The sequence below is a fragment of the Myodes glareolus genome, chromosome 11 (assembly GCF_982192425.1).
Source record: "Myodes glareolus chromosome 11, mMyoGla1.1, whole genome shotgun sequence".
Taxonomy (NCBI): domain Eukaryota; kingdom Metazoa; phylum Chordata; class Mammalia; order Rodentia; family Cricetidae; genus Myodes; species Myodes glareolus.
Genome location: NC_142036.1, coordinates 11,929,641 through 11,954,325, shown reverse-complemented (window position 1 = coordinate 11,954,325; position 24,685 = coordinate 11,929,641). Strand labels below are relative to the sequence as shown.

The following is a 24,685-nucleotide window of genomic DNA, read 5'->3' as shown; positions in this document are numbered from 1 at the left end:
GACATTCAAGGATTACTACACCCTATTACTGTAGAGAAAATCCCTAAGTTTGATATAGAGAGGCAGTGCAGACACGGAGAAGTCCAGTCTTCCATGCTTCTCTAAGCAGGCTCTTCTGTGACCCAGATCTCTATGTGCTCTCTGCGCCCCCTGCTGGTCCCGTGGTCCCCACAGCGGTGTTTGTGTCTGAGCTCACAATAACATTCACTCACTGTGTATCTTGTACAGTAATACATGGCTGTGTCCTCAGACCTCAGACTGCTCATTTCCAGGTACAGAGTGCTCTTGGCATCGTCTCTGGAGATTGTGAACCGGCCCTCACAGCTTCGGCGTAGGAGGTGCTACAACCACTACTACTAATATATGCGACCCACTCCAGCCCCTTCCCTGGAGCCTGGTGGACCCAGATCATCCAGTAGCCACTGAAGGTGAATCCAGAGGCTGCACAGGAGAGTTTCAGAAACTTTCCAGGCTGCACTAAGCCTCCTCCAGACTCCAGCAACTGCACCTCACACTGGACACCTGTAAACACAAAGAATTCGGGTTAGAAAACTGACACAAAAGACATTTTTTCCCTATATCATGTCCACACAACAGAGAGTATCTCATCTTTATGAATTACCTTTTAAAATAAGAACAAAGGAGACCAATATGAGCCCCAAATCCATGGTGAGTGTCCTGTGTTCAATGTTGAACTCCTCTGCCAGAGCTGCAGGGTCAAGACAAGGTTTGATTTTATGGACACAAAGAAGCCTTATTTGCATATCTTCCACTCATAACATCAGGCACTGTAGTTGTACCTGGGCAGAAGGCAGTACTCAGAGTAGATATAAGACATAATACACACCGATGACAGTTACAGAAATTGTATCATCAACGTAGCTCTGTGTACACATTTTCCTGGTTAGGAATTCACTACATTATTTAGTTCCTTTTCCACCACAGGCATAGAGAATACTGTGTTTCCACACTGTCCTGTCTCTTTAGGATCAATGTGAAAATTAAAAGCTGTGCAAACACCTGTCTTTCTAGATATTAGCTCTGTCCTAATGTTCTGCTGGACATGGCTTCTTCCTGAGGCATATCTTGCCTCTAAGTAGAATGCCTTTGCTGTGACAGGAACACTTGAAACTATTCTGAATTTTACACAATTCTGATAGGGGCTGTCATATGGCCCCAGGAATCTTGGAAACTGGATGTTCCTTGTTGCAGTCTGTCTTCCTCTCAGTGATTGCTGTGGTTACTTGTTTGTGTATTACAGTTCTCCCTTTGATCACTTTGTATTTCCCACTCTGTCTTTCCCACTTCGATACCAGGTAACACGTGGCTGTCTTCATGCTGTCTTCGGTCAGTTTTATTTCTGCTTGTTTATATTTTCATCATAATGGGGATGTTTAATAAGTTTTTATAACAAAACACAACACTTTTGCATCAATTTTTATTTTCAGAAGACTTTGTTTTTATTTTTCCAAATTCTCATGCTTTCTACTCTCTCAACACTTTTCTTTCACCACACCAAACTTTTCCTTTCAAAACCCCTGTATTGCCCTGTGATTTTCCCTCTTGTCCTTCATTTAAGATTTCTTTTCCTGTCTTGACTTCCATTCTAATTTTAAGCCTACACAATAAAAGTCAGAACACCAAACACAGAGAGTCTCAAACACACAATCTGGATTTTCAATAAGGCAGACGCTGTCCTTCCCAATCTTCTATATGTTACGTTATATAAGATTTTGGTATCATACCAATTGCTCCAAGGCTCAGAGGAGGTTGAAGAAGAGGTGGGAAGGATGTAAGAAGTGGAGCACAGCGAGGGGTGCTATAAAATTCTGTCTCCTGGACATGGCATATATATCACCATCATGGACTCATAATGCTGCTGTTGTCTGTATAATTCTAACTAGGGACAAGACAGCCAAAACCCTGGTATAAATAGGGCTGATAATTCCTTGGCCCTACTTCTTCCTGGGAAACAGTTGGAAATGTATTTTTCTGGGCAAGGTATTGAGTCACACATTTTTGTGTGTATGGTCATTGGTATGTTTCCTATATTGCAGTCCTTGAGTTCACATACATGTTGATTTGGGCAGTATTAACTGTACTTAAATAAGTATGAGCTTTGTAGAGCTCCATGTTTGGAAGATGTAGAAAAATGGGATGGAAAACATCACATAAGACAGGAGGAGATGAGCTCAGATACAGTCTGGGGTTTCAGTAAAAGAGGCAGTCTGAGGATTTGGAGGGACAGCATTCAGTCAGAGGATTTGCAGAGACTATATCTTCCCTCTTTGGTCTGAGCATTGGTTGAGGTAAAAACTCTCTAGTGTCTGAAAACTCTGCTTTTCTGATCCTTCACTTATTGCCAATGATAGCTGACTTAAGATTTTTATCATTAAGAACAATTAGAATTCATGCAACAGGAGGTTTCTCTACTGATGTTGACTTTGGATTTAAGTTCAGAATTATAATTTGTGTTTCCACCACTCCAGATTCTTCACATCAACTTCAGACACTTTTCTAAATGATGGCATATCCAGCTTATACCATAAGCTGACTTAAGATTTTTATCATTAAGAACAATTAGAATTCATGCAACAGGAGGTTTCTCTACTGATGTTGACTTTGGATTTAAGTTCAGAATTATAATTTGTGTTTCCACCACTCCAGATTCTTCACATCAACTTCAGACACTTTTCTAAATGATGGCATATCCAGCTTATACCATAGTTGGTTAATGAGAATCCACATACAGTTCAGGTGACGGACAGGGTCTGTGAGGGCTGTACTAGACCAGGTCCTTACTCCTTCAGCTGTAACTTGGACAGGTAACCTGGGAACAGGTACAGCCATCATGTTCCATTCATGCCACAGATGACATGCTGTGTTTCTTTGCTGAAACTCTGAAACACTTTCAGCTTGGAAAGCTCACGAGGCAGAGTAGCATCACAAGGACAACTATGACCTACTGGATGCTTTAGTGAGAAGGAGATTGATCCTCTTATCCAAGCCTGGAATTTAGCCTGAGGAGGAGGGTTCCTTTGCATTGTGGGAGGTTACTGAGAAGATGAAAGAAAGCGCACGGCATGGTTTACACTTTTCCTTCAGGTTTCTGAGAATACCCTTTTGTTTCTTAGAGAACCCGGTGATAAAAAATGAGTAAAATTTTTCTGACACTGTCTAAATTCCAACTTGGATACAAACAAAGAAATTGTATGATTCACACAGTGTAGACGTTGGATGCAAAACTTTAAGTGATTACACATTCATGCTGTGCAGATAACTAAAGATACCACATCCTCAGTGCATATCCTTATAAATCTCAGCAGAGTGTTTAGATGGAATTTAGTCACATGTTGTCCTTCAGGCTCTTCCTGATGTGAAATCAGGATTAAGGAACTACTTAAAATTCTTTCTGTTGTCACTGAAGATAATTTTATTCTTATCACTCACTTAGAAAATCCAAATTGTGAGGATGCAAATCACAAACATTCAGTGCATATGATTTTATTTTTTTATCTGAGAAAAGACACATGGGATTGATTTTCATACACATAAGTGGTCTCAGAGTATTCAGTGGTCTACTCAGGGATACCATACCTGGATATTTGCTAGTTCCTGTTTTTTGTTTTACTGTGTCTTTGTCATTATGTACATTTATATTTCCTTTCTTGTTTCTTTACCATTTGAATCACTTTGCAAAAGGAGGTTCCTAAATATGATTGTTGCATTGGTGAGGAGTGGAGTATCAGCTCTTTATGACACCTTGTTAAAAGCAGTAGCATGGAACCAGTCTTAAGGGTTAAAAGAAGTAGCATGTGATCTGTCTTCAGGGTTATGTTACCTGAAGCAATAAAAAGACAGAGAATCCTAAGTGTTGACAAGAAGTGGATAGGAGGATGTGCTTGAACAGTGGGAACTGTCTTGTGGTGAATATCACCATAGAGAAAGGGGATTTGGGACTTTCTCCATGCCTTAGTAATGTAAATCATCAGGGAAGGACAGAGGATAGCTCAAAACAATCTGTTCAGAAAATCCCAGAGAATATCCACCAATTCTTTCACATTGAACATCCCATATGTAGTGTCCCTTCTTCCTCTGAGCATATTCTGAATGTGAGTAGCAGTGGTGTAGACAGGTCTTAACATTGTGGAGCCTGCCACCATGTGCCAGCCCTGATGGGCTCATGCCACTCTAAGTGCTTTCCTCCCTTGTTCAGTATGCCCTGTGTGTTAGAAAAACATTTTTATACATTATAGTCAATGTGTCTCATCTTTGGTTTGTCTTATTTTTGATTATGCTTTTAGGATTTTACAAAAGATCACAAAAATAATTACATATTTTTCAGATCATATTGGAGAACTGGTTTGTGACCTACTTTTTTGCTGGTGGAAACCAAAATTTATTATATTTTCTTATTATCTACTCAATTCTACTGGACCATAAATCCTTAGAAATATAATCATACATATATATCTCTGTAGCCCATTGTCTAGAACAATAGGCAGCACAAGAAAGGTTGTGAAAAGTTTTGAAACTAATTGAATAAATACTGATTTTGAGTATTAGGTTAAAAATTCCTCTTAGTATAATGCATCCCATGCACTAAAACTTCATTTAGCATATACTTCTTGCTTTTACCCAATTATCTATAGTTTTTTCTTTATTGTTTTATTACTTTTAAAAATATCAAATCAAATTCCTATTCCATCCCCCCTCCTACTCCTTGCCCATAACCTCCCATCCTTCCCCTCTCCAATTCTAAGAGAGGATAAGGCACCCTGCCCTGTAGCAAGTTCAAGGCCTTCCTACTACATCTAGGTTGAGTAAATAGTTTGACTGTTGTATCAGGAAAAGAAGAGAAATGTGAAACTCTATTTTAAATGAAAATGTTATTTCTAGTGTTTACGCATCCAGATGTAAGATTGTTGGATAACATAATCTTTAATTTAATTCCCTGATTGTTCAACACATTATTTGACAATTTCTTAGTTGAACCACTTTCACGTTGATAGAGAATATGGAACCCTTTCTCCCATGCCCACAACACTTGTTCTCATTCTTTTACTTGGTCAATGGAAGTGTTTCCATTGGTAAAAAAGCAATTCATTATTTAGGATTTAATTTAGGTTACTTTGGTGATTGGAAATGTTGGCTTTCTGCATCCTCTTCTGCACACATGCATTGGCCAAAATGAAAGATCCTAAGATCAGAGGATGGAAGGCAGAAAGATATTCAGTCAAGAGGACATTAATTGTCTTTTCTTTCCCTGGTCTAAGTGTTATCTCATGGGTTAATCTCAGGCAAATGATAAAAATGACTTACTCTTGAGAAGAAAAATGAGATTTCTCTCTTCAGGTCTTTCAATTATTCCTATACAATACAATCGCAGGACATACAATGGTTAAGAATTTCAAGGGAATCCCCATACTATTGGTACGTACTTTCTATTTCAGAGCATTCTTGTCTGAACCGTTTATTCAATAATTCACTTATGTCAGTATGCACATATGGATAGTCTTTTGGACATAGTGTTAGATTCTCAGTACTATGTGCATTCTCTTTGTCAATAGTGAATTTCTTGAGAATTAGAAAATCTTGATGATGGTTCTAATATATCTGAAGTTTAAACAATGCCTCTAACAGTTCTGCTTGCTTATCTTGGTTCACCAATAGATATTTATATTGATGCTCAGTCTGACCCTGGGTACGATGACAGTGAATCCTTTGCATTCATCATTGTGAGGAGTTGTTCAGTTCACTAGTATGTATTCTGATCTCGGGGTCTTAATAGCATAGTCAATTTGGTCTCAAAGGTTCATCGTACCCTATTGGTGAAGCTGTAAGAGTTTACAGAGAAGTCTCACCCTCGGGTGTGCAGATTCTCTTTTCCTTTTACTTCAGGTTCATGACCTATTAACATAGAGCCCATTGCCTATACTGCTTCTCTGAATGACACTTCTCTAGCTCACACATGAGACACCAGGTCCTTCTGGTCAGCAGCAAGAGAGCATGCCCAAGGAGGAATACTGCAAGAATGTTTAGGCAGCAAGAGCACCAACAAAAGCACACACTGTGAAAGTCAAAGAACTCATTTGTCTATGGGAAGTACTGGTGAGAGATGAATACAGGAAAGCAGCTGAAATCAGCTAGAATGTGCTCACCAGTGACTGATAATTTTGTGGTCTGAGAGTACACATTATACCTACAGAAAAATCATTACATTGGACTCCAAGGGAAAGGGAATTTTTATCAAAATGCAAATATTTAAAAATAGAATTTTGCAGAAATGATAATGACTGCACAATTTTATGGAATCATATGTGATTAGAAATAAGAAACTATGGATAATATATTTTCAAATCAAATTTCAGAAAATCACATTAATTCAGAAAACTTGTGGTTTATATATCACATGTGAAAAAATAAGGTGGAAGAATTAGAGATTAGACAAATTCCCAAATTTCCTTACTGAACTTACAATGAATGTTATAATTACAGACTTCTGTCAAAATGAATGTATCTATAATGACACACACACACACATATATATATATATATATATATATATATATATATTAAAATATATAAAATTAATGTTCTATTTGTATAGAGAAATAAATAAATAAATAGCTTAGAGGGTTTGTGGGGAAAACAGAATTTAGCGTATCACTTTAAATAAGTTTAGCATAATATGACAGTGAAATGGGGTTGTTAAAAGATTTCCTTGGTTACAAGAGGAAGTTATATGTTCCTTTATTAGAACACTGGCTTGTGCAGCACATTCTATAACTGAATAGCTTCTGAAGCATTCATCAAATGTTCCTGCAATGTCCCCAATTTGTCTGCAGAGCCCTCTGCTGCTCCTGAGTTTCTGTAGGAAGGTTTCTTTGCAGGCTTATATTGGCATGGGCAGAGAAATGGGGGGCTATGTCTTCAGTTTGCATGTTGTTCAGTTTTATGACTTGGGGTGTCCCTGTTAATATTTAATCGGGCTTTGAGAGCTGAATTATAATCAGTGCTTCCACCAATCCATATTGCTTCCATCTCCTCCAGACCTATTTCCAGAGACTTGCAGAATCAGCTTACACTATAGCTGGTTTATGAGAACCCAGAGATAGTGCAGGTGAGAGACAGGGTCTATAAGGACTGCACTTGGACAGGTCCTATCTTGGTCAGATGAACCTGTGACATGGTATCTGGGGACAAGCAACATTAGTATCAATCATACATGATGTAGATGCTATGTCTAGGTGCCTCTTTGGAAACTCAGAAATAATTAAAGCTAGGATAGGTAACAAGGTAAAGTAACAGTGCCAGTCCAACAATTCTCTGCTGGAGGATCTAGTGAGGAGATAGGGCTTCTGAGCTAGGCCTGAGTTTTTAGCCTGAGTATGAGGGTTGCTTTGAATTGGGAGAGATTTCTGACAGAATAAAAGCACAGGGCTTGCAATTTTTCTTCCAAATGACTGTTTCTTGTCTTGTGCTTCTTTAATGAAATGAAATGTATCCTCAGGAACATTATCTTTGCTCAGTCTGGATTTCCATTTTTAGAAAACAAGGAAACAGTTTAGGAATATTTATCATGAGTACTCATCCAAAAAATGCACACAGAATACAGTGCCATGTCCTAAATGCAAATTTACAACCAACTTGGGACTCTTGGCGATCAGAAGTACTGCCTAAAAATCTACTAAAAAGAGCTTCTGCAGTAGGATCTTCCTTGTTCCACTGGACTCTTCCCTGCCCCCACTGTCGCCCTTTTGTCTCCTGTGTCCTTGGAATGCCAGCTGTCCCTATTTCAGTGCTGAGGAGGTCCAACCAGAGGGGTGAGCCTGGGCTATCCGGGGTGGACTGTCCAGGAAGAGAGCACGGCTCCCCCCTCAGCTTATGCTGCAGGGTCTTCTGTGTTCCACTCGACCCTACCCTGCCCTCACTGTTGCCCTTTTGTCTCCTGGGTCCTTGGAATACCAGTTGTCCCTATTTCAGTGCTGAGGAGTTCCAACCAGAACTTCGAATGGTGAAAAAATACATAAGGTTATGCTTAATCTCCTTAGAGATCAGGGAAATGCAAATCAAAACAACTTTGAGATATCATCTTACACCTGTCAGAATAGTTAAACTCAAAAACACCAATGATAGCCTATGCTGGAGAGGAAGTGGAGTGAGGGGAAAACACATCTATTGTTGGTGGGAATGCAAACTTGTGCAGCCACTGTGGAAATCAGTGTGGCAGTTTCTCAGGAAACTGGGAGTCAACCTCCCTCAGGATCAAGCAATTCCACTCTTGGGAATATTCCCAAGAGATGCCCTATCATACTACAAAAACATTTGTTCAACTATGTTCATGGCTGCACTATTTGTAATAGCCAGAACATGGAAACAACCTAGGTGCCCTTCAGTAGAAGAATGGTTAAAAAAGGTGTGGAACATATACACATTAGAGTTTTACTCAGCGGTAAAAAACAATGACATCTTGAATTTTGCATGCAAATGGATGGACATAGAAAACGCTTTACTGAGTGAGGTAACCCAGACCCCAAAAGAGGAATATGTAATGTACTCACTCATAAGTGGATTCTAGCCATAATTAAAGGTCATTGAGCCTATAATTTGTGATCCTAGAGAAGCTAAATAAGAAGGTGAACCTGAAGAAAATCATATAGTTATCCTCCTGGATATTGGAAGTAGACAAGATTGCCAGGCAAACTTGGGTGCACGGGGGGTTGGAAGTACGGGGAGATGGTTAGAGAGAAGGGAGAAGGGGAGGATTGGGGATAGCTTGGGGGAATGGGATGGTGGGGAGGGAGGAAGGATGGATATGGGAGCAGGGAAGTATATATCTCAACTAAGAGAGCCATTTTAGGATTTGCAAGAGACTTGATTCTAGAGGGGTTTCCAGGTCCAAGGAAAGATCGCAGATTGTTCCCTGGACAGCAGAGGAGATGCTGCCTGAACTGGCCTTGTCTCATAACCATACTGATGAATATTTTGCATATCACCACAGAACCTTCATCTGGCGATGGATGGAGATAGAGACAGAGACCCACATTGGAACACTGGACTTAACTCCCTAGGTCCAAATGAGAAGCAGAAGGAGGGAGAACATGAGCAAGGAAGGCAAGATCAGAGGGAACCTTCATTTGACGATGGATGGAGATAGAGACAGAGACCCACATTGGAGCACTGGACTGAGCCCCCACGGTCCAAATGAATAGAAGGAGGGAGAAAATGAACAAGAAAGTCAGGACCACGAGGGGTGAGTTCACCCACTGATACAAGGGGACTGATCTAATGAGAGTTCACCAAGGCCAGGTGGACTGGGACTGAACGAGTATGTGATCAAACCTGATTCTCTGAATGTGGCTGACATGGGGGCTGACTGAGAAGCCATTGATAATGGCACTGGGTCTTGTGTCGTCTGCATGTACTGACTTTTTGTGATCCTAGTCTGTTTGCATGCTCACCTTCCTAGACCTGGAGGGAGGGGGGAGGAACTTGAACTTTCCACAGGGCAGGAAACCCTGACTGCTCTTAGGACTGGAGAGGGAGGAGGGGGGGAGTAGGAGGGTATTGGGAGGAGGGGAGGAAGTGGAAATTTTTATAAATAAATAAATAAATAAGTAAATTTAAAAAATCTACTTAAAAAATCGTCATTTTGGTGTCAGTTGAGACATTTTATTCTCACCACTTTTGTAAAATATCCGGCTTGTGAGGAAGCATCTCACTAAAAATTAGGACATTTCAGATGTTTGTCTGAGTGGATACCCCAGGAGCTCATTTGGTTCTACCTCACTAGGTTCAGACTGTTCCTCTTAACATTACAGTCATTGTACCAGAGTACTAATCTTTGTACCTCTTGATTTCAGTCTCATTGTCTGTCTATCTCAATATACTTTATATCTCTTTGTCTCTCCCCTTAGCTGATTGCATATAACCAGATCATGGTCTTAAACATGATTATTGTGTTGATATATCAGAAGGTTCATGGACAATAACACTTCATAAACAGCTACATACCATCAGGCTTGAGGTTTATGTTTACTGAGGTAATAAAAAATACAGAACCCCAGATGATGACAAGTAGTGAAGAAGAAGACATTCTTGGACATGCAGAATCGAGTACCTTGAGCTGAGGATCACTATGGAATGTTTGTACGAGTTCATATGACTTTATTTTGATTCTTGATAAAGTAAATCACCATGGAAGGGAAGTGCAAAGCTGAACTCAACATGCCTAGTCAGAACCCAGAGACTATTCACCACCTACTCAATATTGGACAGCACATATTTTATGTTCCTTATTTCTTTGAGCATAATTTCTGTTTTTTAAGGGCCTGTGGTAGAGAAGTTTTTAACATTGGGAAGGACAGTCATTCTGTGTAAACTGTGATGGGAATATACCACTATGTATTCTGTGTTTCTCTAGTTCCTGATGCTGAGTGAAATAATAAATGTATATATCATACTCACAATGTATCTCACCTTAGGTTTGTCTGGTATTCTCATTGTTATAAAACCTTGGAAAAGATGATCACAGAAATAAATTCAGATTTCTCACACCATATTTGAGAACTTAGAATGGGACCACTTACTCAAGCATTTTTGTCTTTGATTACCATAGAGGTAGCCTGTATTAAAATTCTTTGATACATCTGCTCCATAGTTATTTCTTTTCTAGGAAAATATTCAAAAGGAAGTTACTAAGAAAAAGTCATTTTATTTTTTTTTGAAAGTAATTTTATTAAATTATAAAGAGTTTCCATTTACGCCCCTCCTCCCAATGCCCTCCCACTCCCCCCTCCCTCTTCTCCTCCCTCTTTGTCCCCAAGGGCAGTCAGGGTCTCCTGCCCTGTGGGAAGTCCAAGTTCCTCCCCCCTCCCTCCAGGTCCAGGAAGGTGAGCATCCAAACAGATTGGATCCCAAAAATCCAGTATATGCAGAGGAAACCAGTCCCAGTGTGATTGTCAATGGCTTCTCGGAAAGACTGCAGGCCAGCCACATTCAGAAAATCCGGCCACATTCAGAGAATCTGGTTGGATCACATGCTCGTTCAGTCACGGTCCATCTGGCCTTGGTAAACTCTCATTAGATCCGACCCCTTGTATCAGTGGGTGATAGTATCCCTCGCAGTCCTTCGTCATTTTCTTCCTTCCATTTGGATCTTGGGGGGCTCAGTTCCGTGCTCCAACGCGGGCCTCCATCTGTATCGTCATCCAATGCCAGATGAGGGATCTATGGTGATAAGCAAAATATTCATCAGTATGGTCATTTTAAAAGACATAAAATGTTAAGAGTAAACTCACACATTATTTAGAATTTTCTTCTATTAGAGGGGAATTTTTACTCTTTAATGTTTGTGTCTTTGTTAGGATTATTTTTGTTGTGATGAAACACTATGACCAATGTAAGTGGAGGAAGAAAAACTGTTAATTTATCTTACACTGTGACATCACAATTCATCATCAAATATGTCAAGACAGGAGCTCAGGAAGACCAGGAACCTGGATGCAGGAGCTGATGCAAAGGCCATGGAGGGATGATGCTTATTGTCTTGCTCACAGTGGCTTTCTCAGTCAGCTTTCTTAGAGGACATAGGACTGCTTTGCCAGGAGGCACAATTAAAATGGGCTTGGTGAACTCTTTTGTTTGATTAATTATGGAAATTCCCTACAGCCTTGGCTATAAATCAACCTCTATTATATGGAGGCATTTTCTCAACTGAGCCTTCTTCCTCTTTGTTGACAAATTGTGACAAGTTGACATCAAACTAGCCAGTAGTTTGTTTGACTGTTTATCTAATTATGTCGAGTAAACACATGAACATTCACATAATGGGCTATGATATAATGACAATCACATCTTGTACATTTGTAGGTGGGTAAAATTTTTATCACTAAATTGAAAGCTAGGGATACCAAGGAAGGAGGAATCTCAATTGGAAAAAAAATACTTCAGTCACACTGGGCTACAGGCAAGACTGTGATGTCATTTTCTTGATAAATGAATTATGCGGGAAGGCTGAGGCAAATGCAATATTACTGTGTTGGATAAGAAAACAGATGACACAAACCAGTAAGTAGAGTTCACGGTTTTTGATTCAGTTCCCACCTCCAGGTTGCAGCCTTGACTTCATATCCTGATATTCCTATATGATACCACTGTAAGTTGTAAGAAGAATGAAATCATTTTATTTCAATGTTCCTTTATTCATGGTGTTGGTCATATCAATAGATCACACACTGTGACAGTTTTCAAATTTTGAAGAATTTTCAACATTTAATTTTTCAAAATTCTAAATACTTAGGAATATTCCATATTGTATATTTAGGAATCAAAAGCCCCTTCCTACCTGTCCAGAAAGTTGGAACTATGCTTTTAGCTTTCTACTAACAATCTTTTAGGTCTCTCACAGTAACACATGGTCATGATTTCAAGAAGCTCAGAACTCCGCTACAGAAAGACCTGTGTTGTGGAACTGTCATTGAAATGCAGCTGTGCTTTGCAGGGATGACTTTCATTTGATGACTTGGGAAATCCAAATCCTTATGAAGTGACACCTGAACACTTAGTGAACTTGACTTCAGGAAGAAACACTACTTGTCATGATGACTTCAGTTAGTACAGGTAACAGAGACTGTCTGTGCTCTTCATTGTCTTGGACAATCCCCTGATACTATTCCCTGGAGAAGCACCTGGGGGCAATTCTCAGAATGAAGAGCTCATGGTCCTCCTCCAGATTCTGAATTCCCCTGTCACTCATTGATGTTTCTGTAATCCTTGGAGAGGATATAAATATTGTTCTTACTCTCATTACTGTTATCCCAGAACCTTGTTATCTTTGCAGATTATGCTATTCTGATTAAGGACAAACAGACAGCACTTCTTCCCAAGAGTCTCAAATGACACTTTTCTTTGTTTCTTTTTGTGGTTATAAAATTTCCTGAGAAAATCAATGAAAGGGAGAACAGATTTATTTTGTGTCACAATTCAGTAGCACAGGTCATCCTGACAGAGCAGTCAATACAGCAGGAACTTACAGGAGTTAGTTTCTCCCATCATTAATCATGAAGCAGAAAAGATGAATGCTGGTTTTGAAGAGGGTCTCAGATGTCCACAATCCCCTTCTTCAAAGTAGAAATATTTACAATAGGTAACACATAGGAATGACAGTCATATGAATCTGAGAAAAAAATCTGGTAATAAAATTGATGCAAGTGTGTGTGTGTGTGTGTGTGTGTGTGTTTGTGTGTGTATGTATGTGTATGTATGCATGTATGAATGTTTGACATAATATAACCTTATAGAAATCAAGTAATTCTGATTTTCAACCCCTTATGGACTCTACATTGAGCACAAATAGCATGATTCAAAATAGAAAATGACTTAACAATTTACCTCTATGTGCAGTAATCTAACAAAAACACGCAGAAAGAACCGAAGAGAAGGATGACTGTCATTTGATTGATGAGAAGACAAAATAGTAGGTGGTGGTCACAGGGTGTTCTAATACAGTCAGGTTTTTCTAATGTAGTGGAATGGGTATAGAAAAAGGGATTGTTGAATTGCCTTACAGAATAAGGTCTGTGTAGTGTAACAATAATGTCTTATACAGAGAAGATGGAAATTGGGTGATTTTTCAGACTACAATTCAGGTACCATCGCAGCTCCAGTCTCACTATAAAATCCTGCAGGGTTCCTGTTGAACTACTAGTTTTCACTGTATGTTGGAAGCCTGAAGAAACTGGTTCTAATATCTGTGCATTAATGCTGCAGCAAAAGATAGATGAGCTCGCCAGGAGTGAAAACAAACAAAAAAAAATAAAAAGCTAAGTTTCTTTCTTTTGTGTGTTTTTATCTAGTCTGTCATTTAACAGTGCTGCCTGTACACATTTAAATAGGACTTTTCTCAAATAATATGATCAAGAAGACATAAGGGATCATAGAAGGATTGTGGGGAAGTTGGCATTGAAGTTGGGAGAGGGAGAGATAGACGTGGTATAAATAATATTCTCTGTTTGCAGCTTACAAAAAATAATAGAAAAGAAGAAAAAGTTCCTCACCAAAAATGCCTAGTAGCTGATGTTTTACTTAATTTCAGATCTTGTCAAGTTAAAAGACCCAGATTAATCATTACAGTGTCATGCAGAATTGTCTGTGTAGTTTTACTGTACAGCCCAAGCTCAGCAGTAGTAACATAGAGAGTGTAGTAGTCCAATGTTTCTTATGTGTTTACTGACATATGGAAAAATCAGTTTGTACAGAGTAAATTTACTTCTGCTCCCATCTTATTAAGTCAATATAGACAGATGAATGTCATGTTAGTTGGTGTATAGATATATGATAGAGACATGATAAGTAGGTGGGCTGTATTACTAAATATATGTGAATGGTAGATACATAGTTAGATCATAAGTATCTATGATATGAGAAATGAGTGAATATTTGATATCTGTGTAAATCAGAACACAGGTGTATATTTGGGCATCATTTCTCTCTGGTCTTGATGTTTCTGTGGAATCATGCTCATCTTTGTTTCTACATTCTCTTAAGATGCACATATAAATTTCTTACTGAAACCTTTGCTTTAAATCAATCCTCATCCTGTAAGTAAGTTACTACATTTCAAGAGACAATGGCAAACAAGAGTGCACACTCAGATGCATCTGTATGTGCATGCATTCTGTTAAGCACATTCTGTCTTCTAGAGGATGCATATAGTCATTAGTTGCAATTAAATTCAGTGTGAACAGTTCCTAAACCATATGAGAAAAAAGAGTAGAGAAAAATCCACAGTTTTTTTTCTTCCTATCTGTTCTGAATTTGAATCCTTGGGTTTATTTTCTGCCAATTGTGCCCTGCTGGTCATGAGCTCCTCTGCATAACGCTTTGTGCCGGTCCTCACACAGAAGTTCCCTCACTGTGTATCTTTCTCAGCAATACATGGCAGTGTCCTCAGTGGTGACAGAGTACAGTTTCAGAAAGAAATGGTTCTCAGATGTTTCAATAATGATGAACCTTGAAGGACGGACTCTAACTGGTGCCACCACCACCACCACTGATTATGTAACTCCCCCACTCTAGGACCTTCCTGGTAGCTGTCAAATCCAGGTCCAGGCTGGTAATGGAATAACTAATGACAATACAGTTGAGGAAAAATGACTGTGAGAGCTTAATCAGTCCTGGTCTTGTTTCTTGACACTTCACCTGGGACAACACACTGAGTATAAGAAATAATAGCCACTATCAATTATCTGCTGTTAAATCTTCTATACTGACATATGTGGACAATGGTGACACTCACCTCGAGGTGTGTCACCAGACACAGGAGAAGACCCAATAGTTCCATCGATAGACAACAACCCTGTTTGCACTGAGGTCAGGGGTATGTGTGAGAGAGCTATGGGATCCAACAGCCTATGAGTTCGCACAGTCCAGGAAAGGATTAACAGAACTGGAAGATAAACTTTTATGCAGGAAGTCAGTCTATTCCTTATAAGTCATGGTGTGAAAAATGATATCCCAGGTTCCTTTCAAGGTGAAATAACTGTCACAACATTGTTGATGCATGAGTATACAAAAGAGCATGTAGTCTTTAGTGTTTTTAAAAAGACATATATGACTGTACCAATCTTCTTTTTGATAGACCCACCATCTTCTAGTTAGTCTGCATGTGCTCTAGGGTAGTGTCCAGGATTCTCTTGTATTACTAATTTTAAAATTACTAATTTTTCTAAACCCCATAGAATTCTTATTTTCTTCCATATTCAAATTCCTGTGACGCATTCTCATTTTCCTTACTGCTTCTTGTTATAGAAGGACCACATCCATCATGCTCCATCGTCACTGAGGGATGTTGGTGTAACTTGCTGGATCCACAGCATCCCACACCACCTCTAAATGGAAGCAATTCATTATTTATATACTGACCAACCTCACAGCCTACTCAGGGCATGTGTGCGACAATATGATGGGAGGAGATAAGTGATGGGCCAACTGCAAGAACTCGGTGAGGGGTCTGAGATCACCTACACAGACCTGTGTATTTGTAGAGCTGTTGTCCTTACCATCATCCATCCCTACTTCACTATTTGACAGTTTGACTTGGAGTCAAGTCTAAACAAAGCCCTCTCTAGTGAATTCTGGTTTCAGTTCTGCTTTTCATGGTTTCATCATAAACACCATGCTTTAGATTGTGATTGGTGGTATAAGGAACTGAGTAGCCACTTGCCATGGTCAAAAAGCATTGGAGGGTAGGGAAGAAATTCATTCTTTACATCAGGTTATGAGTAATAGTTTATTGCATATAAAACCCTTTCTTCAAACTATCACACATTACTGGTCCTGGGAACCAGTCATGGAGTAATGTATCAGGGCTCACATTAATGAACCCTCATTTTTTAAACAAATTACTATATGGTCATGTCCTGCATCTTCACAAAATTTAGTTAAGGATTAAATTGTTTCTTCCTTGAGTGTGGAGATGGAGATAAGGCTCCAGAGAGGTGGGATCTAGTCCAAGTTTCAAGTATTACTTTTATGTCATATATCAAGGCTCCCACCGCACTTCTACAAGTTTGTCTCACAGTCACTAATAGAGATGGAGCTTTATGATATGACTGATCATATTCCTTACTTTTAAATGCACTTCAAGCCCTGAGCATTATGCCCTTCTCTGTGTCAGGGATGGGAGGGCTCTTTATAAATGGTTACTCATAAGGAAAGGCCCATGGCTCCTCAAACAAAACAAGTTACTGATATTGCTTCTGGTTTACTAGCAGAAATAGATTAAAAAATCATATTGATTTAAACATCATTTCACAGTTTGAGCAATCAATCTGAAGATGCCCTAATTTACATGAAAGAACAAATGGCAGATACTCTATAATCTCAGGCTTGGGGAGGTCATAGTTCTTAGAGAAGAATCTACTACAGTCATTTTGCTACTGGACATATTGGTGAATATATTCTAAATATTTATGTTGAAACACAGTGCTGATTTCGGCCTTTATCCAACAAGCTTCCTTTGCAGTGGAGTAATGCTTAATTCTGAGACACATAACTTTTCAAGTTGCTTAGAATAAGTGAATGTGTTCTGTTCTAGTAAATATCTATGTCGCTTCCTCCATGACAAAAGAGTACCTCAGTAGAGAGTGTGAAGTACATTTAAGACCCAGAGAATGAGGAGGGGTGCTATGCTGTAGAACTTCATGACAATGTGAGCAGATCAACAACAGATCCTTATTTTTATCACATGTGAGTTGACAAATATTATCTCATTGCTTTGAATACCCACTTGGTCTTTTCTAGTGAGATCAATCAGAAGATTCCAAGAATGTGATGATGGATAGCCCACAATATACAATCCATTCCCTGAAACCTACAGGTGCCACAACCTGGGAATCTGATATTCAGGATCTGTGACTCAGATATCACTGCAGAGACCACAAAACTTATTTGCTAGTGAATTACTGTAAGTAAGAACTCTGTGGAGGAAAGAATGGAGGGAGAAATGCACCTACGTGACAAAATTAAAATCTTGTAAACTTTAAAAATGTGTTTAAATACCTCAATAAAGACAGGGTATTTTATTTTAGCCAAAAGCAAATTGATTACCTACCAGGAACCCGAGAAGACCTACAAATTACTATGTGATTTGACAGTATTTCCAGAAAGGGACTTGAGGCTCAGGGACACCTTAAGCAGTATGTTATCCAAGAACCTTCTGCAGACTCCTGAAGCTCAGGTGCTATCTCCAGCTGCATTAGCACCATGGTATAAGTACCACAGTATAACCAGGATCTAGGATGAAACTGATGTTCATGTTTCATGGAGGAAATCAAGGTTAATGGTTTATAGGTCCGACCAAGGTATTCCTCCATGATCTGCTGGCTCTTAATAAATCCTAAATTCTGCTCTAACTGGAGAATTTACTGAAGCTCTATCACAAATCTAGGGACCCTACTCCCAGTGACACCTGAGTCTCTTCCAAATTGTTCCTGTTACCCACAGCATAGCCTTGCCTGCCCTGTGTGTTGCGTTCTATCATGTTCAGATGAGATCACAAATTGTGTAGAAAAATATACATTACAGTGGAAAACAGGACTCAAAAATATCCAAATGCATTAAAAATTAGTAAAGACTAAGTTCTAGAATATTACAATGGTGAGTCCCTGTTGACCCTTAGTACTGCCTGCTGGCCCTGTGCTCTCTGTAGGAAGGTTTCATACAGGTTCACACTGGAGTTCTATAACATTGTTTCTGGGAAAGTAGTATATGGCTGTGTTATCAGTTTGCAGATTGTTCAGTTTTATGAAAACTTGGCTCATGGAGATGTTCTACTGATGGTGATCTAGGACTTGAGAAGTGAATTATAATCAGTGTTTTTATTATACCATATTATTCCCATTAACTTGAGACACTATCCTGAAGACTGATAGACCCAATGTACATGACTGTTGGTTAATGAGAACACAGAGACAATGCAGGTGAGAGACAGGGTCTTGGTCTGCTGTGATGACTGCACCAGGTCAGGTCTTGACTCTTTTACCTGGACCTGGGACAGTGCACCTGGGGAAAATGGACATCATCATCAGTCAAATATTCCATACACGATGTACCTGGTTCTCTCTCCTGAAACCCTGAAACACTCACAGGTTGGACAGGTCAAGAGGCAGAGGAGCAGCTCCAGGACAGACATGCTTTGCTGGAGCTCCAGTAAGAAGAAGATGGGGCTTCTCAGGTAGGGCTTGGCTTTCATTCTGAACCTGAGGGCTACTTTGCATTGGGGAAGTTCCTGAAAGAATAAAGGAAGCCCAGGAGGTTTCCATTTCTTTTTCAGGTGACTGACTTTTGCTTCTGCTTCCTAAGGGAGTGGATTAAGACTGTATTTCACCACGCCCAACCAGCAAATGAAGTGTCATCAATAATTAATGAATTTATTTTCTTGAGAAACTTTCAATACTACATATTCTGATAGGTAATTACTTTCTATATTCTTTTGCAGATCCTTCCCATCTCCCCAATTCCAGATTTTCATAAAAAGTCAGAGTTTTAAGGGTCAATTATGAGGACATTTAAAGCTTTGGACATGGGACATTCATGTCCATTTAGATAGTTAATGGTTCAAAAATCCATAACTGGCAATACGTTTTATCTTTTAAAAATTATTATACATTACACATATTTGGTTTTACAGATTACAATTCTTTTATTAATGTACAGTGATAATATTCAGGCCTCAAGAGTTGGCTCAGTGGTAAGACTCCTGCCTCCCAGTATTAAAATCTTATCTTGATTCACAACACTTAATTTAGGAGTTGGGTGCGATGGTTTATCTTATATTCCCAGCACTGGAGGTATTGTGACTCTAAGTACTCTAAGTCTTGCCATCCAAAAATTCTATCTGAGCATGTGTGCTCCAGGTTCATTGTGATATCCTTACTCAAAAATAAGATAGAAATTAACTGGCAAACATACTCAAACTCTACTCTAGCCTCCTGACACATGTCCAAACCATGTGCTATGCACACACAATTAGCATTTCTAGTCATTCGAACATTGTCCTTACTTGTCATTGGATCCATAGTTTGCAGTTATTCGCAACTGTGCCACGGATGCTGTAGACTTTGGATGAACTGTTTGCTGTGGAAACCAAGAGATGAACTTTTGTAGAATTGTTTCCTCTCCACAGCTGTCTAACTGTACTTATCACTGTGGGGATTTCCATTCCTTTTCCAGTCATAGAGTGGCTCATTTAAGACTATGAAAGTATGAAATTATATTTTTCTAAGTGCTCAATTCTTATTTTTAAGTGAGCTTGGTTCTTAAACTTAAGGTCTTTCACAAGGTCACAAAGCACTCTACAACAAAGCTATATGCCTAGCTCAATCTTTTAAAACATCACATTTTTTCCTACAGAAAATAATCTTTGATGACTGCATTTATGCACTACTAAAATAAACACCAGGAAACACAATTACTTCCTCATTGATACCCAACACTTATAACTGATTCTGTAAAGAATCAATTTACTGCTGGGCAGTGGTGGTGCAAACCTATAATTCCAGCACTAGGGAGGCAGAGGCAGGAGGATCTCTGTAAGTTCGAAGCCACTCTGGTGTACAAAGAGCTATTTCCAGGACAGACTCAGAGAAACCCTATCTCAAATACACAAAAACAAAACCAAACAAAAAAGATCAATTTACTGAGCATGGATCTTGTGAATGTTGAGGTATAGAAGATAAATCAAACCAAACACAGAAAACAGAAGGAAGAAGACAAGGAGAAGTAGAGGGAAATTGTACCGTCATCTGGTCACTCCTATTCTGAGTCTGGACTCCATAACCTTTTCAAGTAGTTGAACAGCAGCATGTGCTGGACTCTCACTACTCATGTTCAACTCATGCACCTGAATGAAAAGAAAAGTAAGAGCCGAGAGTCATTAGGTTATTAAGGAACGGAAATGTCTTCAGAAGCTTGCTCAGTGTAAGAGAGGCTCTGGGTCTGAAATCAAACCTTGAATCCCAGCCTCGCTGCTCACCTGATCTCAGAGCAGGTTTCTGTGGTCAGATGATGTTGTGGTAACCTCTGTAATGTAAACTATTTATAGATTATTAGAAAGTATGCATCTCTGAAGCAACCACACAGACACTCAGACATATACACAGACAGATATAGAACAATAGAAACAATCTATTCCAAAAACACACATACAAGGGCAGATGGATATATGTGTATTAACATCATATAATATTTGAAAATATTCTTTTTCCTCCTATGTTATTTATTTTACTTAAAAAATCACCATGGTCATTTACAATCTACTGTGATCATACTGATTCATCCCACTACCTTCTCTTCTCTTTCTCTCACTTCTTTAACCCTCTGTCCACTCCTACTCTCATGTCTCTTCTTTTCTATTCTCTCTCCTTTCCTGACTTTTTATACCAACTCTGCTTCTTTTTCTGCTCATCCAGATATGAGATTGCAGGGTTACACAGCCTTGTGTAATTCTCTGAGGGACCCCACAGTTTTCATAATATCTTGGTTGAACTAAATTCCCATTTCCACAACACAGGCATCTCTTCTTCTTCCATTCCTACAACACTTGGTCTCATTCTTTCCTTGGGTAAATGACACTCATATCATTGCTTACAGACAACTAATTCTTTTGGGTTTAAGATCCATTTCTGTGGTTATGAAAAACATTAGCTTTATTTAATTTCTTCTGCTCACTTTCACTGGTAAAGGTGAAGCATCCTGATTAGAAGATGGAGGGCAGAACATGGTTTGTTCATGAGGACCTCACCTCTCAACCCTGGGTTCTCAGAGCTATCTGTTAACCTCCTGACTCAGAACTTAGAGAAGTGAGAGAAAGGAGTTTTTCTTGAAAAAAAAGTTCAACTGTTCTCTTGGATAACAGAAATCTTGTTATACCTTTAATGGGGAGTACTGATGTTTCAAGCTCAGTATTTTTAATAAAAATGATAAATATATTTTGAAATATTACCATTTGAATCAAGGTCTCATATAAACCACACAAGAACTAGACCATTGGACCAAATTACAGCATTGAATGAGAACTTTTAAAAAATGCACTGTTTTAATTAGGGGTATATGTTTCTGTGTGGGTAGTGTAGTGCTCATGAAGATAAAAAGATACCACAGGGTCCACTAGACTCACATGTGTCTCTGAGCTGCCTTCATCTTCTGGGGTTTACAATCTTCTTTGGCTTCTTCGCAAACTGATACTGGTCACTAAACAGGATTATTTTGCTCTGTATGATGATATGCATTTTGTTCAGGTAAAAGTACATCCTAAATTTTAAAAGTAACTATAATGGGTCTGTGAAAATCAAGTATTTGCCACACAAGATCGCTTTAGTGATTTCTAAACACAGAACTCAGAATCCATAACTATAAAAGGAAATGAGTGTGGCAGCCAACCAGGTAGATCATATAGGGAATGTGAAGAATGAACAAACACAGGGACTCAATGGACAACCAGACTATCTGGTCATTGAGAACCAGGCCCAGTGATAGAATTTCTCTCACAATAAATGGTACTGATGGATAGAAATAGTCATCATATGTCAACACACCCACTCCTTTAGAAACTCACATACGTAGATGGAGAGGAGTGAGAATGAGAGAGAGAGAGAGAGAGAGAGAGAGAGAGAGAGAGAGAGAGAGAGATGGAGACAGAGATAGATAAAGGGAAACAAGGAAAAACTCTTTAATAAACACAACACAACTGGAAACAGATATTTGAATAATCATTTGGACATTCAAGGAGTACTACACACTATTCCTGTGGAGAAAATCTCTAAGTGTGATATGGAGAGGCAGTGCAGACACAGAGAAGTCCAGTCTTCCATGCTTCTCTAAAGAAGCTCTTCTGTGCCCCAGATCTCTAAGTGCTCTCAGCGCCCCCTGCTGGTCCTGTGTTCGCCACAGCGGTGTTTTTGTCTGAGCTCACAGTAACATTCACTCACTGTGTCTCCTGCACAGTAATACATGGCTGTGTCCTCAGACTTCAGACTGCTCATTTCCAGGTACAGAGTGTTCTTGGCATTGTCTCTGGAGATTGTGAACCGGCCCTTCACAGCGTCAGTATAGTAGGTGCTACCACCACTATTAATGGATGCGACCCACTCCAGTCCCTTCCCTGGAGACTGGCGGACCCAATTCATCCAGTAGCTACTGATGGAGAATCCAGAGGCTGCGCAGGAGAGTTTCAGGGACTTTCCAGGCTGCACTAAGCCTCCCCCAGACTCCAGCAATTGCACCTCACACTGGACACCTGTAAACCCAAAGAATTCTGGTTAGAAAACTGACACAAAAGACATTTTTTTCTCTTTCTCATGTCCACACAACACACAGAGTATCCCATCTTTATGAGTTACCTTTTAAAATAAGAACAAAGGAAACCAATATGAGCCTTAAGTCCATGGTGGGTGTCCTGTGTTCAGTGTTGAACCCTGACTGAGAAGACTTTGGAATCCAGGGCTTGTCTCCTCTGCCAGTGCTGCAAGGTCAGGGCAGGGCTGGATTTTTATGGGCACAAAGAAGCCTTATTTGCATATCTTCCTCCCATAACAGACTCTGTAGTTGGACCTGGGTAGAAGGCAGTACTCAGAGCAGATATAAGACATCATACACCCTGATGACAGCCATAGAAATTGAACAATTAACATAGGTCTGTGTACACATTTTCCTTGTTAGGGACTTACCTCGCTTAATTTAGTTCCCTTTTCATCTGATACATAGAAAATGTAGTGTTTCCACACTGTCATGTCTCTTTAGGATCAATTTGAAATTAAACATCTCCACACACAGCTGTGTTTCTAGATATTAGCTCTGTTTGTCCCTCTGTCTCTGCTGGACATGGATTCTTCCTGAGGTGAACCTTGGGTAGGGTCATACCCCTTTCTAAATAGAAATCCTTCACTGTGATAGGAACACTTGAGACTTTTCTGAGTTTTACTCAGTTCTTAGAGATGGTGTCCTACAGCCTCAGGAAGTTTTCAAATGTGATGTTTCTTGTTACTGTCTGTCTTCCTCTCAGTGGTTGACTCAATTGTTTGCATCCTGAAATTCTTCCTATGACCACTTTTTTCTCCCCACTCTTCCTTTCCGTTTCCCACCTTGATACCTGGCCACACATGGCTGTCCTCATGCTGTCTTTTGTCAGTTTTTATTTCTGCATATTTATATAGTCAGCACAATGGGGACATTTAATGCATTTTTGTAACAAAACACAAAACTTTTGCATCAATTTTGTATTTTCCGAAGACTTTGTTTTAATTTTCCCAAATTCTCATGCTTTCTATCCTTTCAACCCCTTTCTGTCACTACACCCAACTTTTCCTTTCACAACCTCTGTATTACCCTGTGCCTTTTCTGTCTTGTCCTTCACTTAAGATGTCTTTTCCTATCTTGACTTCCATTCTGATTCCAAGTCTACAAAACAGAAGTCAGACACAAAACACAAGCCAATAACAGAGAGTGCAGAGGAATAATTATGGGAGCAATAAAAGCACTGACAAAAACACAAACTGTGTAAATCACAAAACTCAGCTTCTGTGGGAAGGGCTTAAGAATTATGGACCAGGGACCACAGCTGATTTCTACAAGGATGTGCATATTTGTGGCTGACAATTTTGTGGTGTGAGTCACACAATATGCCTGTAGAAGAACCATTAGCTTGGACTTTGATTTGCAAGGTAATTTTTACCAAAGTGAAAAGGTTCAAAAATAACAGTGCAACAGCTATAACAACTCTACATTTTTATCAAGGTCCTATTAGTTTAGAAGTAGGAAACTGTGGATGGTTCATTTTTAAGCTAACTTTGAAAAGAAACATCAATTCAAGGAAGTTATGATTTCTCATTCACAAGTTTAAAAATAGAGAGTTTGAATTAAAGATTATTCAAAATTCTTACAAAACTGTCTCACAAAGTTTCACAATTTCAGACTCCTATCTATCTATCTATCTATCTATCTTCTTGGTCTGTGTCTCTGTCTCTGTCTGTTTGTCTGTCTGTCTGTCTCTCTCTCTCTCTCTCTATATATATATATATATATAGATAGATAGATATAGATATAGATATAGATATATATTTGTTTGACAAGGAGAAATTAGACATATGAGAGGAGTGTAGAAATACAGGTGTTTAATGTGTAA

At 39.2% G+C, this 24,685-nt stretch overlaps 1 pseudogene across 1 annotated transcript; it reads right to left on the bottom strand.

The window, feature by feature from the left end:
• Positions 1 to 101: 101 nt before the first annotated feature.
• LOC148120397 (immunoglobulin heavy variable 3-74 pseudogene) lies at positions 102 to 23,076 on the bottom strand (annotated as a pseudogene). The gene is made up of 2 exons (XR_015739272.1): positions 22,905 to 23,076; positions 102 to 522 (listed from the first exon to the last, which is right to left on the bottom strand). The product of XR_015739272.1 is annotated as an immunoglobulin heavy variable 3-74 pseudogene (transcript).
• Positions 23,077 to 24,685: the final 1,609 nt, after the last annotated feature.